The 15,322-nt window shown below is 36.7% G+C and overlaps 1 non-coding gene across 1 annotated transcript; it reads left to right on the top strand.

Moving 5' to 3' along the window:
- Positions 1–8,262: 8,262 nt before the first annotated feature.
- On the top strand, positions 8,263–8,369 carry LOC141681347 (small nucleolar RNA R71). The gene has a single exon (XR_012558787.1). It is a non-coding gene; the product is annotated as a small nucleolar RNA R71 (small nucleolar RNA).
- The last annotated feature ends 6,953 nt before the right edge of the window (positions 8,370–15,322 follow it).

Genomic DNA, 15,322 nt, shown 5'->3' with positions numbered 1-15,322 from the left:
CAGAAAAAGGCTTCATTCTACTACAACCTAAGGGTTAAAGAGAGGTTTTTCAAATAAGGTGACCTAGTCTTGAGAAAAATAGAGGCTTCTGGTGTCGGACAGAAAGGAAAGCTTGCCCCAAATTGGGAAGGGCCGTATAGAGTCAAGAGCGTTCAGGGTAGAGGAACCTACAAGCTGGAGACTATGGATGGTTTTGAAGTCCCGAGAACCTGGCACGCACAAAACCTGAAGGTTTACTATGTGTAAGATGGTCAAAGTACGATTCTCACTTGTCATTATGACAAGTAGGTTTAAAAGCACCTTGAAGCTTTGTTTGCATAGGATTTTTACTTTTTAGCTATTATAGATCAGGGTCGAACCCATATTATTTAAGGTTTTGGAAAACCAGACTTGAAATTGAAGAGTTCGAAATTATTTCAACCTATGGATGTTTGAGTTGTGATAATACTTGTGTGGCCCATTAAGCCAAGTTTGAATATTAAAGTATCGGAAAAATGAAGGAAAGAATGCAAATAAGGAAAGTAGCATATAAAATAGCCCCGGAGGGTAATAAGTTTTAATACAAACAAAAGTCCAGGCATAAGTTAAGGATAAAATTACAGAATAGAAAAACTACTCTTCCATGCGGGAGCCTTCATTCTCTTGCTCCTTATCAGCGCCTTCAGCATCCTTCGCAGGAGAAGCGGGAGGAGAAGCAGTGTTAGGATCCAAGATGCGATCATCTGGCTGAGGGGAGTTGAAGAGGGCGTCTATGCTGTCCTCCGACTCAGCCTGCTCTGGACTTATAAAGTCCTTAGGGTCGACTAAGCCCGGGTGCTTCTCAGAAACCACCTTTACGGCCGCATCCCATCCCTGAGTAAACTGTAGGGAATAAAGACCCTCATCATGAATCTCCATGAGATTCTTAAACTTGTCAGAATCCATGTAGTCATCAATGAGCTTATCCTTATCGCTCCTAAGTTTCACCAGCTCGGAATGAGCCTTAGCCAGCTCCTCTTTCTTCGTGTCCAGCTTCTTCTCCAGGACCTTGGCTCTCTCTTCCCATTTCTTCATCTCCTTCTCAAACCCATCTGAGTTACCCTTCCAGGACCTAGCCTGGTGGAGGGCCGCCTGGAAGTAGGTATTACTCTGCAAAGAAATATGTATGAGTTAGCACAAGTTCGTTGAAATACGAGAAAGTTGGGATTCAAAGAAAAAGAGAAAAAAGAAAGTTACCGCAGCTTGGGCTTGAGAACCCAGAAGCTCAATAGTCTCGATATCACTCCCCGTAACAATGTCAGTAAAATCGTGAGGAGTGATGGAATGGTATGACCAATCCTTAGCATGTTTGGTGGATCCAACCACCGTATCGCTCCTCCTGAAGCCCCAGTTAGGCCTGAAGGAATGTGCCTTAAGTGGAGGATCCACATCGTCCCCCAGCTCGACCACCGGGACGTGGGGCTTAAGAAAAGAAGGACCGTCAGGTTTGCTCCTGGGGTCCCTGTTTAGCTTGGCCCTCTTCTGGCGGCCTGACTCCCCTTCCTTGGGCCTGTTGACATTATTGATGGCCTCGCAAGCTGAAAAAGAAAGATAGAAAGAATATTAAATTGCAGAAGATAAAATGTTACAATTAAAGGGAAGGAAAAATGGTTATCCAGTTATAAATTTACCCTTATCACTGGCCTGAGAGAGACCAACTTTCTTCAAGGAAAACTCCTCTAAAAGGGTCCAGGTGTCTGTTTTCCCATCATCCGAAATTAAGGCTTGGTAGGCCACCTCCTCCTCATCAGATAATCTGATGCTACCTGGACTCCCATCTGACACTTTGCAAAAGGGCCTACGGAAGAGTGTGGCCCAATCACCCCCAGCCCAAGTCAGCCTCACAAACTCGTCCCTCCATTTAGGGTTGTTCTCAACTATGGAATTACTATCAAAGATATGAGGGATTTTGGGCCGTTGACGAATTAAGACCCAACCTGGTTGACTCATGGCGCTATTATAGAATTGGAAAACTTTCCTAAAGACAGCTACGGAAAGAGGAAAATTGTTTCTAAGACAAAGGACCATAAAACAGATAATGTTCCTCCAAGCGTTAGGAGGGAGTTGACAAGGGTTAATTTGTACATCTGCAAGTAAGCGAGGAATAAATTCATGGAATGGGAACCTGAGACCCGCGGTCAGGGCTCCTCGATAGATAAACAAAGTATCCCCCTCCCAATTACAAGTCCTATCCCCAGGGGCGGCTGGAGTAATCCTAAGGTGGGGTGGAAGTCTGTACAGGGTATTCATAGACTCTATCCTACCATCTAACTCATGAAAGGTGTTACCATGATTATACGAATCTAACTCAGATAGAGAGGGATATTCATCACCTCTCGAGTTAATCATATCAAGTAGGGAAGTATATGGAGATTGAATTTGAATGTTTGTACCTCTCTTAGAGACATTCATCTTCTGCAAACAAGCCAAGTCACGATCCGCCATTGATATGCTTCGGTTGAAGGCTTGAAACCCAGAAAAACCTGAGAAAGGTGGAGCTGCGGTGGCTGAGGTCGCCGGAAATCGCCTTCTCAAAGGGAGAACTCTAGAGAGATTTGTGAGAGAAAATGAGAAATGAGAAGTGAAGTGAGGATTCTCACTTCACACTACACTTATATAGGCGAAAAGCTCGGAATACGAGGCGTTTCTAGGCCCATTTAGCCAGGCCCAACCTAAAAGCCGATCTACTAGAAATATCAGGAATAATCTAGAAGCTCCTATGGAAAATGAAGGGTCGAAAATCGACTAGAATTTTAAATTGGTTCGATCAGAGTCCTGATCGACGCAGAAGAGAGTCCTGATCGATATCTCATTCGAACAGGAGGGAAGAAATCCACTAAGTTCGATCAGAGTCCTGATCGACGCAAAAAAGGATCCTCATCGATATCTCATTCGAACAGGAGGGAAGAAATCCCCTAAGATCGATCAGAGTCCTGATCGAAACAGAAGAGAGTCCTGATCGATACGCAAAAAAGGATCCTGATCGATATCTCATTCGAACAGGAGGGAAGAAATCCCCTAAGATCGATCAGAGTCCTGATCGACACAGAAGAGAGTCCTGATCGATATTCTATTCGATCAGAATGGTAGAAGCCACTTAATTCGATCAGAATCTTGATCGAAATTGATCAGGAAACCTGGTCGATTAAGCCCATGTATCAGTCGACTAGGGTGTCACTTTGAAGGCCAATTCGATCAGAATCCTGATCGAAATCGATCAGGAATCCTGTCGACCAGAATGTAAGTTCCTGAGCTAATTCGATCAGGATCCTGATCGAAATCGGTCAGGAATCCTGATCGATTTTGTATACATCCTGATCGATTTTAAGCCAGAAAAATAAGGATAAATCCCATAAATTAAGGGGAAATCCAGAAAAATAAGGATAAATCCCAGAAAATTAGGGAAAAATCCAGAAAAATAGGGATAAATCCCAGAAATTAGGGAAAAATCCAGAAAATTAAGGATAAATCCCGGAAAATTAGGGAAAAATCCAGAAATTAAAGGAAAAAACCTAGAAAATTAGAGAAAAATCCAGAAATTAAGGAAAAATCCCAGAAAATTAGGGAAAAATCCAGAAAATTAGGGAAAAATCCTGGAAATTAGGGAAAAAGGGAAAAATTCCTGGAAATTAAGATAATTCCTGAATAAAAGGAAAATTTATTGTAAATGTGTAGGTCGCTCCACACTTTACGCGAAAACGAAACCCTGTAAGGGAATAAACAGACTTAACTTCTGCGAAACCTAATCAATGTTTCCCAAAAGTTGGGGGGCAAATGATAGGGATAAATAAATTATGATAGTATAATTTATTACTGCAAGGTGTGGGCTGCTAGGCCCAATAAAAAGATATATGATACTCAGACCAGAAAGGTTAAACCTGATGGACCAGATCAGGCCTGATGGAATAAAGAAGGCCCAAAAGCCCTGATTATTAATTAATTTCATAATTAATTAATAAGGGAAAAATCAGCTATTGAGAAGAGTCCCGATAAGGATATAAATCCTTATAGATTAGCCTCAAGGCCACCTAAAAGGATAAGGAATCAGTTTCCTACTATCTAGGACTCCAAAGTCCATTCTAATTATGAGACTTGCCCACCAAGTCTCCTATACCAAGTCCAATTCAAGGACTCCCAACATCTATATAAGGGGCCTCACCCCATAAATCAGAACTACATTTTTTGGCTTGATTCTCTAATTCACAGAGATACGTAGGCATCTCGTAAAGGCAGAGTTGAGCTACGAAACACGAGTGCAGCCATTAAAGGCCTTGAGCTCCCGAATCTTAGTAATAAATATAGCAAATAATAACCTTAGTTTTTTATCCATAACAGATTTTGTGGCTTATATCTAACAGACTGACTCTTAACTCTTGACTTTGAAGGTAAGGAGTTTATGTTCTTATTCTTCCTGCAAAAAGAGGCCAGATGGTTAGAACTTCCACAGTTATGACATGTTTTCCTAGGAGCTTTAGGAACAGATTTATAATCATTGCTTTTATTTACAACTTCCTTTCCATTCCTATTTTTCCTAGGTGATTTTACCTTGTTTACGTTCTTAACATTTTTCATCTTATGCTTAAGTTGCTTCTTAGTCATTAAGCCTATGTTTACTTCAGCTGTCTTTTCCTGTTTTAGTTTGTCAGAAGTTAATCCCTTTTTAACTTCTGATTTCTCATTATCAGACTTTACAGTTACAAACTTAACAGGTTTTAACTTTGGCTTTTGCTTAACAACAACAGACTTAATTTATACAGTTCCTTTATCATTCTTATCCTCTCCATAACCTAAGCCCTCTTTCCAGTTTTCACTACTTAGCAAATTTTGAGTTGTTCTGCAAGAGTTAGTCCAAGTCCTGATAACCTCTCTTTCCTTTTCTAACTCAGTTTTTAGAGATTCATTCATTTTTAGCACTTCATACCTAACATAAAAAGCATCATCTCTATCTTTCTGAGTTTGATGGAACATAACTAACTCTTTTTCTAAGAAATCATTTCTTTTCTTAAAAGCAAGATTTTCAGAAGTTAATCTTTCACATGTTAAAGTTTGATCTCTATAACTAACAAACATGGTTTTAAGATATCTTCTCAACTCATTAATATCATCATTATGAAAAGCATAAGTAGTCTGAGGTACCTTTGATTCAGCAGCTTCAGAACTGCTTTCAGCATTTGTTTTATCAGCATTTGCCATCAAAGCATAATTCTCCTCACTTTCAGAGTCTGAGGTGTTTTTCCAGCTTTTCTTCTTTGTGACAAGAGCCTTTCATTTGTCACTCTTCACTTTCTTGCAATCAGGAGATATGTGGCCTTTCTCACCAAAGTTATAGCATTTGACATTGGTATAATCTCCTCTGTCAGACTTTCCTCCTCTGCCCTCAGATCTTCTGAAATTCTTCTTATCAGAACTTATGCCTTTCCTGGAAAACTTCTTTCCCTTTCTGAACTTCTTGTATGCAATCTTTGTGATCTCTTTCACCATAAGAGCACACAGCTTCATCATCTCCTCATCAGCATCAGTCTCAGGCAAGCTTTCAGATTCTGAGTCATCATCACTTTCAGAACTTGATGACTCAGTATCAGACTTTGTGAAAAGAGCTTTACCATTGTCTTTCCTTGAGGTAGCTGCCTTGGGGGATTCTTCTTCAGCCTTAAGAGCAACTGTCCTTGACTTTCCTCCTTTCCTCTTGCTTCTTTGTTCCATCTCAAGTTCATGAGTCTTGAGCATTCCATAAATTTCATCAAGAGTTGTTTCATCAAGATTGTAGTTGTCTCTTATTGTTGTTGCCTTCAAATCCCAGCATTCAGGAAGAGCTAACAGGAATTTAAGGTTTGAATCTTCAAGATCATACTCCTTATTAACCAGTGACAAATCATTCAAGAGTTTGACAAATCTATCATATAAATCAGTCAATGACTCATTAGCCTTTGAGTCAAAGTGTTTATACTCTTGAGTGAGTATTGTCTTCCTGTTCTTCTTAATTGTATCAGTTCCCTGACACCTTTTTTCCAGAGCATCCCATATCTCCTTTGCAGTCTTACAGTTAATTACCCTGTTTGACATTACATTATCAATGGCACTATGCAGTAAGTGTCGTACCTTGGCATCCTTAGCAATTGATGCGATATCTTCAGCAATGTAATCACTCTTCTCCTTTGGTACAGTCTTTGCTGCTTCACCTGCAACTGCAACAACGAGCTTGGTTGGTTTGTGAGGTCCTTCCTTGATTCTATCAAGATATTCTGGATCTGTAGCTTCCAGAAACATGGTCATCCTCACCTTCCATATGGCATATTCAGATGGTCTCAATATGTGAACTCTGATGGTTTCATACCGACTTTGAATTTGTGTCTTTGGAGGTTCTTCAGTTTTGGTGGGCTTAGTTGGAGTTTCTGTGTTAGACATGATTGTGTTTTGATCTTAAACTATTTGTGCGTTAACAGATAGGCTCTGATACCACTTTTTAGGTCACACACACACTGTAAAGGGGGTGAATACAGTGTAAAGTACAATCAAATCGAACTTTAATAACTCAAGTAGCAGAAAACAAACTTTATTGAAATAATAAACTCTGTTACAGTATGGAACTATTACCTCTCAGTGATGAACAAATATCACGAGAGCTGCTAGGGTTACAATGAATAATCTTCTCGAATATGATAACACTTATAGTGTAAATCCTATGTCTGTGTTTATATACTACACAGTTACAAGATAATCGCTAATTTATATGGAATATAATTCTGCTTCCTAAAATATATCAATCAGATATCTTTTCTTCCAAGTATTCTATTCTTCATAGAATTCCTTCTTCATGCATATCTCTTCTTATGTTTGTCTCGATCTTCTTTCCTTTAATCAGTTGATGTCCTTATCTGAACGTCCTTCAGTACTTAAGTTCTGATATCCATCTTCTGATAATTATCTCCTAATAATATAAGTACTGATATCATTAAGTCCTGACTTCCAGTAAGTACTGATTTATCCTGTTTAAGTAAGATCTGAAAACTAAACATAAATCATATTGGCCATGACATTATCAAATATATCTAACATTCCTACATTGAGAAAACTCAGGAGAAGCAACAAACTCGGATTGATGAAATTCTAAAGAATCAAGCTTCTCATCAAAGTCAACTCAATGAGATCCAATCCTCAGTGGAATTGCTTGCCTCTCTTCTTTTACCTGCTGATGCCAAAAAGGGGGAGAAAGTGATTAAGTCCAAATGCAAATGTATTTAGACACTGAAGGGAAAGGATGATGGAAATGATGACCAGGGAAACCCTGATAAGGGTAGAGGTCAAGGTCAAGGCAAAGGATTTTCATCAATTAAAGCTAGAATTACAAGTTAAGGAACAAGTTTTGATACTGGGAGAAGAATAAGTTCTGATACTGGTAAAAGGATAAGTTCTGGTGAACATCTGGAACTTGATGAAGAAATTTCAAAGCAGTTATTTCTTAAAGAAAATCTAGGAATGGACTTTGAGAGTCTAAAGGAAGTAGAAGCTAGACTCAAAGCAGAAGGTGTTAAGACAAAATCTAAAGCTTCTGTTGTTGAAAAAAAAATTCCAAAGCCTAAGGGTATTGTGATAAAGGAAAGAACAAATTCTGAGGTGACCAAAGCCAAATCACAAGGGGAAATTGATCCAAGGTCCAAGGGCAAAGAAAAGGTTGATGAACCTGTAAAGGTTTATATGCCAGTCATGGATGAAGAAATAATTGATGAAGAAGATACTAGTCTTACTCTGATTTCAAAGAAGATTTTTCAAACAACCTCTGACATAGCTCATGTTGTTCAGAGTCAAGATGTAGTAAGTTCTGATATGATAGTGAAGCAAGCAACCTCTGACATAGCTCAAGTTGGCTTGATATCAGAAAATAAGGAAAAGGAATCCTATGACATTGCTCATGTTAAACCTTCAAAGATACTCCTACCACAAAGCTCACAGACACTAGTGATCTGATTAACTCCATAATTAGCCAAAGAATCCACCTTCATCGTCAAAGCCTTAAGCTGATCAGCTATAGCAGTAGCTACATCCACTTCCAGAATTCCTGCTACCTTTCCCTGAGGTAGTCTCTGAGTAGGATTCTGGTATTCATTAGCAGCCATCAGTTCAATCAATTTATAAGCTTCATTATAGCTTTTAACCCACAAGGCTCCTCCTGATGCTGCATCAAGCAGGGGTCTAGAAGTAGCACCCAATCCATTATAGAAGCAGTTAATGATCATCCAGTCAGGCATCCCATGGTGAAGACATTTTCTAAGCATCTCTTTATAACGATCCCAAGCCTCACATAAAGATTTTCCATATTGCCGAGTAAATTGAGTAAGTGCGTTTCTGATTGCAGCAATCTTCGCCATAGGAAAGAATTTAGTTAGGAACTTTTGAAAAAGATCCTCCCATTTGGTGATAGATCCTTGTGGTAGAGAATGTAACCAGCACTTAGCTTTATCCCGCAGAGAGAATGGGAAAAGCCTCAACTTAATAGCATCTTCAGAAACTCTATTGAACTTGAAAGTGTCACAGATTCCGATGAAATCTCTGATGTGCATGTTGGGGTCTTCGGTCGGAGAACACCCAAACTGAACTGAGTTCTGTATCATCTAAATCGTGCTCGACTTGATCTCAAAGGTGTTAGCCGAGATGGTTGGTCGGGCAATGCTAGACAGAATATCATTAATCTTCGGTTGAGAGTAATCCATCAAAGCCTTCAGTATGCTTCTGGTCCTCCCATTATAATAAGAGCCTCTTCTTCAACTTTCTTCTCGACAAGAACTTCCTCGAAAACTTCCTTAGCTACTACAACTTTTTCCTCAGCTTGATCCAGTGTTCTCTTACGAGACCGAGAGCGCGTATGCATACATGCTCGCTAGAGTACCTGAAACACGACAAGGAAACAAGTAAGTAACAATGTCCGAGTTAATGAACTTTAATGATCACTGATGACAAACACATAAACTAAAAATTATCATTGATTCCCCGGCAGCGGCGCCAAACACTTGTTAGGATGAAAACACGCGCTAATATTCACGCAAGTATACGCGATCACAAGTAATATATAATTATTTCTAGTTCGTTCCCACAGAGACTGGTTTAGGTTAATTTTAATCAATGAACTTAGGCAACAATGATATGGTTATTATTCAATGCTAAGACGATTAACAAATTGAGATTGTTTAAAACTACGATTAACTAAGAGATTATACTAAAGAATATTAACTAAGAGATTTATAAGGAATAATTTTACTATATGACAGAAACATGGGATTCTAACTTCATTACTACTTCATTCAATAGCCTTTTTGATCTTAACCTTAGCATGCAATGGTGATGACACTAATCAGATAACATGAAACTAGTAAATGCCAACTTTCATTGTACTAATACCCTAATACCATACATCCACAAAATAGATAGAAGCTGAATAGACACTAATTATATTGAGACCCTATATGTCTATAGAATTTGACAACATAACGGCTTAATGCACAAGTTATCTATCATGATTACATAGGGCAAGTAAGATGGTTAAAATTACCTACGAATCATGCATATCAAATACATGAACCTATGTTAGCATGGCAAGTTCTAAACCCCTAAATTCACTTTCGCTTCAATAGAGATTAACACGCTATCTAATAAGTTCGCGACGCTCATAAGACGAATAAGCACAACCAATACTAGGATATCAAACAATCACCACACACTAAGGCATCGAAACAATTTAACTAAAGAAATCCCTAAGTAAATCCGCTCGAACCGCACGACAACGATTAGCCCATAGTCGGACTCATCCTCAACGTGGGTTCCAATGAAAGCATGGTATAATAAACGTAGTCTTTCTACTGAATAAATAATAAAACCAAGTACGTTAAACAAGTGTATAGGTTGAACAAATAAGAAAACTAGCATCCAAGATTACAACTTAAAATAAAGAATCACAAGAATAAACTAGATCCTCTTCGTCTTGGTTGAATTGTGATATACGGTCTTCTTACGCCTTCTCCTTAAGCTCTGGTACATCTTGTTATGAAAAACGATCATAAGTTATTAATATATATGCTGTAGAATCAACCAGGGCTTCAAACTCTCAGAATCCAAGTAGAAACAAAATTCTGCCATCCTGACCTGGCGCGGCTGCGCGCTTGACCAGCGCGGGCGTGCTACAATTCTGCATCTCGGCGCGGCCGCACGCTACTACAGCGCGGGCACGCTGACTCTCTGGAAAACAATCCTAAATTATGTTTTCTTGACTGGTTTAAGTCGGAAATTCTCGAGCAATCTTCCTAAGCACCATCCTAACACCAAATTAGCACCAAAACAATGCTAAATCTCCTGATTCTTTTATTTATGCCTGAAATGCAAAAATACTACAAAAACACATTAAATACACGAATAACTTGAGTACAAAGCACCAATTCAAGCCTTTATAGAGAATTCTAAATGGACATAAATACCACTTAACATCAGGTACAATAAAACTCCAGCTTCCTAATAACGTTTAAATACAAGCATTCAGTCACTTACAAATGCTCCATCCTCATCTCTCTCGACATTTACAGAAACAAAGCCGGCTAACAGTTTTCGTCCTCTACCTACATGAAACATTGATTAATCAATTTTACCTAAACTTTACATTCAGTTTTCCAGAAGCAATGAAAAAAATTTGTTTGACATATTACCCATATCCCTGTCAACATTCCATGAGTCGTGCTTTCTCTTAACTTCCTGAACATTCAAATTTAAAACTCAGTCCAAAATAGGATATACAGAAATCTGGTTCAATTGTGATCAATCTACTAACTCTAACAACTACTGTATTAAGGGAAATTAAATCATTATCTATATGACTCGCAACTTACACATGCAATCAACATCAATACATGGAATACTCTTATGCATACAAATTTTTCATTATATACACTGAAATATTAGATTTGGATCATAATTAAAGTCTTAATCAAACTATTCAATAAAAATCTTTATAAACAAGTGATGACAAGTACATACATAAAAGAATTTGGTTATTAACCTCCATAAACTTTTCGTAATCTTCTGATCCAGATAGTTTCTCTGCGTGAGTTGTCGTAGTTGTTGCCGTAGTCGTCATCGATCCTCTTGATTTGCTACACTGTGTTCTCCGTGTTCTGTTGGCCGTTATCACTATGTTTATTAGGCCCAAACCGATAAAGATATGTTGGTTATGAATTACCTACTCTTAAAATATAAATGTAAATTCTTTTTAAAAATAAATTACAATAGTAAAGTTGTACATACTATTGAAATTTGATAAAAACTATTAAAAGAAATTTTATAACATATCATCAAAATAATAACAAAATCAAATTCATTTACATTTAATTTCTTATATAGTTAGAAATGAATAATTATCACAATTTATAAAATAATTTCCATTACAAAAAATAACTAACAAATATCAAAGATACACATAGTAAGATTATTTAAATCTTTCATTAATTAAATAATTTATTAATTTGATAATTACCTTCATAAAACTGTAGACATTGCAAAAGTAATGTATGTCATATAAAAAAATGTGATACGTGCGTTGCTTTTTTTACGAAAAAAATATAAAATTAGTAATTATGTTTAAATAAAATTTAATATCACCACATTACATTAAATTTAAATTTATTTTTCAAAAATTAAAAATTAGTGAGCGCGCGTAGTTCGGGCAAAAATCCCTAGTATATATAATAGACTGGCTATGTAACCCGTGTAATGCACGGGTATACTATATATTGTGTTAATTGAAATTGTTGTCGCTGTAATTGCATACGTTTTATTTATGTTGTTACCTAATAGATGAATAACTTATTTGTTTATGCATATGATCCCATGTAATTGAGGTATATTTGCAATGGTGCATTCTTAAGAAGTAATAAATTATGTTAGTATACATTATTTGTCACTTCATAATTAAGTGGTATTTGTAATATGTTAATGTTTCGAAAGTAAAATAAATACAAGTGATTACGTGTGCCTGATGTATATCAATCACTCTGAATTTAAATAATTATCAATTTGTTTTTTAATTATTTTATACGTTTATGTGTTAGAAATGTGATTGTCGAGTCATACTATATATGCAATTGACGTCAATACTGTAAGTTTACTCACTGAATGACATATGATACTCTTTGTCCCGATAACTTTCTATTTTGGAATGACATATTTTTATAAGATTTATTTCACATCATTATTCATTTATTAAGTATTATTAATTATTTTATAATTAATATGTGCATACATCTATTAATACATACATAAACACATACATACATACAATAAATACATACATATATATAAATTAATACATTCACACATACATATATATATATATATGCACACATACATATACACACACTGTTGTGCAAGACATGTATGTATATAACAAGATCAAGTCATATTGACAGCCCTAAAATTAAGTTGTATGATAATCAATATTTGTATTTCCTCGAGTCTGTAAAAATGTTTAGTAGATTAGACTTGGGGATTTTTTGTGAACAGTATCCAAGCTAAGGAATAAAATTTGGATGAAGATCAAGTCCTGATCATGCCTCAGAGAAAAGTGTATAAGTTTGGAGTTGAATAATGTTGTTCTATAAAAAATTTCTAAGTGGAGACATCGATAAGTCACGGATTAAGGGATATCGAGAAGTCTGTCGAGAAATCCAAAACAACTTGTAGAGAAGTCCCAAGAGATATTGACAAGTCAATTTTTCATGTAAAGATCTCAGAGATATTGACAAGCCAAAATATGTATATATAGATCTCAGAGATATCGAGAAGTCAATTTTCCATGTAGAAATCTCAGAGATATCACCAAGTAAAATTCTTTATGTAGAGAACTCAAGATTTCGACAAGTCAAAAGCCCATGTAGAGAAATGGAGATGTCGACAAGTCATTTTACATGTAGAGAAATGGAGACCTCGACAAATCATTTAAATATATCGAGAACTAAAGATGTCGATATGTCACTCCACTTATTGATGTGTCACTTCTCGATAGAATAAAAAGAGATCTCGACATACTATCTCAAATTCAGAATACAGACAAGTTCAAGATTCAAGATTTTCAGTCAACAAACAATTCATTCACTGAATTGGAAAGACTACAAAAGTAGCTTGAGGAATACAAGATCAAGGGATAAGATTCACTGGACAAAGGATGTGTTAGGGATATGTTGTGAACTTGATGATAAGTTAAACAAAACACCTTAGTAGATTTAACTTAGTGAATTTGTAGCTCTCGACGGATGTTTTAATATAGTCCTGACGGATGAACTTTACAGTCCCGACGGATGACAACTGAACATCCATCGAGAATGTAGCTCATGTAGCAATAAGTATTGTAGCACATTTGTGCAAATAACATGTTTTAGTTGAGTAGATGCTGTAGGATTTTGTAAGTCATGATGACTGGTAGATTGATGTACAGAATAGGTTGGCTAATTGTAAATATAAGATGTCTTGTAATCTTGTAGAAGTGAAATAGAGTCAAGTGGTAGAAAGACTCCCAACGAATAATCTAAAAAGGCTCCCGACAGATAATCACCAAGGCTCCCGACGGATAACCAACTTAGTCCCGACGGATGATCATATTCAAAATAGATGTTGATAGTGACAACACAGTCACATGCGTCGGGTGTTTGCAAAAGGAATATGGCATCCTGTTAAGCAGGATTTTGAGAACAAAGAAGCATTACCATTTCCATGTAAATGTGAAGATATTCAAAAATGCTGGATGGAGTAATGTAGCAGCATGATATTAGACTAGATTCATTTTGTTTTTTTGTCTTGTATTATTATCATGTAACTTGGTGATATATAAACTAAGAATATCAAGTAGAACAAAGTAACTAAGAAAGCTTATTTTTCCAGAGTAATAAATAAGGTTGTATCTGCTAAGAATTTCTCTATAAGTTTATTTGTTCACTTGTAAGCAGTTGTGTGCTATTCAAAGCATCACAGAGTTCTCAATCTGATATATATATATGGTATGAATTCAAATCCACCAGAAAGCTTTAAAGCTTTGTGTTTTATTATTTAGTGTTTTGATTTCTATTATTCTTCCATTCCGAATTATTGCAAATCAAATAATGTTATATATATTAAGTTATAATATTTTTAAAATCTCAAAAAGAAGCCAAAATTACATTCAACCCATCCCCCTTCTGTAATTCTTGTTGTATTGTTTGGAAATAACAATTGGTATCAAAGCCAGGTTCTTGAAGCACAAAGAGTGTGAAGATCACAACAATCGACAAGATGAACAAGAAGGATGTTGGAGTAAAGATTTCATTTCTGGACAAAGACAAATATCACCACTGGAAGGTGAAGATGCACCTACATCTTCTCTCTCAAGATGAAGCTTATGTGGAATGCATTGAAAGAGGTCCTCATGTCCCTATGAGAGCTGCTACAGGGAATGAACCATCAGTTCTAAAGCCTAGGCATAAATGGTCTGATCTAGACATTGAGCAAGTCAGGAAAGATAAAAAGGCCATGAATATACTGTTTAATGGTGTTGGTGGTGATATGTTTGACAACATCATTAACTATAAAACAGCCAAAGAGGTTTGGGACACAATATAGATTATTTGTGATGGTACTGAGCAAGTATGGGAGAACAAGATGCAACTCTTGATTCAGCAATATGAGCACTTCCGCTGTGAACAAAGTGAGTCACTCACTGATATTTTCAGTAGGTTTCAAAAACTGCTGAATGCTCTAAAACTGCATGGAAGGGTCTATCAAACAAAAGACTCTAACCTTAAGTTCCTTAGATCTCTCCCAAATGAGTGGAAGCCAATGACAGTCTCATTGAGAAATTCACAAGATTACAAGGAGTTCACCTTGGAAAGACTGTATGGCATCCTGAAAACCTATGAGCTTGAAATAGAGCAAGATGAAAAGATGGAGAAGGGAAGAAAGAAGGGAGGATCTATTGCACTAGTTGCTGATTTAGAGAAGGAGAAAAAGATGAAGGTGGAAGTTATTGAATCTACATCAAAGGTCTGTGAAAGTAAGGGTAAAGGGTTGGTAGCTGGAAATAGAGAACAATTGAGCCAAGATAAAATGGATGATATAGATGAGCATCTAGCATTCTCATCCAGGAGGTTTGCCAAGCTCAAATTCAAGAAGAATTTTGGAGCAACCAAGCCAAATAAAAACATGGTTGATAAGTCAAAATTCAAGTGTTTCAAATGTGGCTTAGCAGGGCATTTTGCCAGTGAGTGCAGAAAGCCTGATTATGCTAAAAAGAAGTTTGAGC

This window comes from Apium graveolens, chromosome 8 (assembly GCF_009905375.1).
Source record: "Apium graveolens cultivar Ventura chromosome 8, ASM990537v1, whole genome shotgun sequence".
Lineage (NCBI taxonomy): Eukaryota > Viridiplantae > Streptophyta > Magnoliopsida > Apiales > Apiaceae > Apium > Apium graveolens.
The sequence above is the reverse complement of the archived record's forward strand: the minus strand, read 5'-3'. Positions and strand labels throughout refer to the sequence as shown.